The 1744-nt window shown below is 37.3% G+C and overlaps 1 pseudogene; it reads left to right on the top strand.

Moving 5' to 3' along the window:
* Positions 1-485: 485 nt before the first annotated feature.
* On the top strand, positions 486-1527 carry LOC137062545 (trace amine-associated receptor 13c-like; annotated as a pseudogene).
* Positions 1528-1744: the final 217 nt, after the last annotated feature.

Raw genomic sequence — 1744 nt, 5'->3', positions numbered from 1 at the left:
ACATAATTGTAAACGCACTTGTCTTTACCAGGAATGTAGAAACAACCCAAATTTTAATTTTTACCTTGTGACCTCAGCTTGCCTGACAACATTGGACAATCATTTTTCCAGTGTCCAATGTTGAAACAACATTCCTATTTCACAGACATCACCGTAACCACACCAAGGGGACCGCTCAGACGAGTTTCAGGTGATCTACTGCGGTTGATTACTGATCAAATCAATAACCACCACCTGTGTTCAGTTCAGTTCCATCTGTGCATGGCTTTCATGTGAAAACACAAAACAATAAGACAGTAAAGAATTAAAACACAAAATGTATGAACTTTTGAACAGAGAATCCTAATCTGGACTGAAACAACTGCAATTCAAAGCAAAGGTTCAAAATAAGAAAGAAATAAAAGTAAAAAAAAAAAAAAAAAATTGTAAGGTACAACAGATTGTGCAGTAGATGGGTGGGCCAGTCTGGTTCAGACACTGTATAAATGAAAGGAGAGCAGAACAAACTCCTAACAGGAGGAGACTCACTCATGGCCTATAAGACCGAGGATCATGAGACTCAATACTGCTTTCCTGCCATCAACTCATCATGTATCAAGGGAAAACGCTCTAGATATGAATACAGTATCATGTATGTGTCTATATCATTTCTGTCAGCGTGGACTGTGTTTCTGAACCTGCTGGTGATCATCTCCATCTCTCACTTCAAGAAGCTTCACACTCCAACCAACGTGATTATTCTCTCTATGGCTGTGGCCGACATGCTTATGGGACTCGTCATGCCCATAGATGCCATCAGACTGATTGAGACATGTTGGTACTTTGGAGACACTTTCTGCAGACTGTTTATTATAATCCTTGGATTGGCCTTCTCAGCATCTCTCAGTAATTTAGTTTTAATAGCTGTTGATCGTTATGTGGCTGTGTCACCCTTTACTGTACCCACATAAAATAACCACAACTAGAATGTTAATGAGTATCTGTCTAAGCTGGTTTGGTTTTTCAACTTATAATGCTACCATTGTAATTAAAAATGCATATTTAGACTCTTCACTCAGAACAGACATGTGTTATGGAGAGTGTTCTGTTATGATGGGATTTGCCTGGATAGTCACTGATCTGTTTATGTCTTTTATATTTCCTTGTATCCTGATCACAGCTTTATATTTGAGGATATTTTATGTTGTGCATCAGCAGGTGAAAGTTATAAACGCTCTGATGAAGGGTGGTAAATGTGTAACTGAAGGTTCAGTGAGGAGGAAATCTGAGAGTAAAGCTGCTCTGACATTAGGAATCATTGTGGCAGCTTATCTGATTTGCTTTATTCCGTATTATATCTGTTCTTTTACAGTAATCTCTTCCACAACCATACAAGTTTTGACATGGATCTTGTATATTAACTCAGGTTTGAATCCACTGGTCTATGCCTTATTTTATCCCTGGTTTAAAAAGACAATTAAAATCATCCTAACTCTGAGAATATTTCAGCCAGCATCCTCTCTGATGAATATTTTTACAGAACATTAGTTGTAATTAAACTGATAATGCTGTCACTCATGAACGTAGATATGATTAGCACTGTATGATTTATCTTTGTAATTTTAAGTGACTATGTTCGTGAATTGTATTGCATTGGATCATTAAGTAAAGCTTTCTCAACTCCTTTAAGGTGTGTTTGATTAGGTTTTGAGCTAAACTCTGCAGGAAAGTGGAGAACCTTTTGATTACCATAATGGTTTAGATG

The sequence above is a fragment of the Pseudorasbora parva genome, chromosome 23, assembly GCF_024679245.1.
Source record: "Pseudorasbora parva isolate DD20220531a chromosome 23, ASM2467924v1, whole genome shotgun sequence".
In the NCBI taxonomy this organism is placed as follows: domain Eukaryota; kingdom Metazoa; phylum Chordata; class Actinopteri; order Cypriniformes; family Gobionidae; genus Pseudorasbora; species Pseudorasbora parva.
This window is presented reverse-complemented; position numbering and strand designations above follow the sequence as displayed.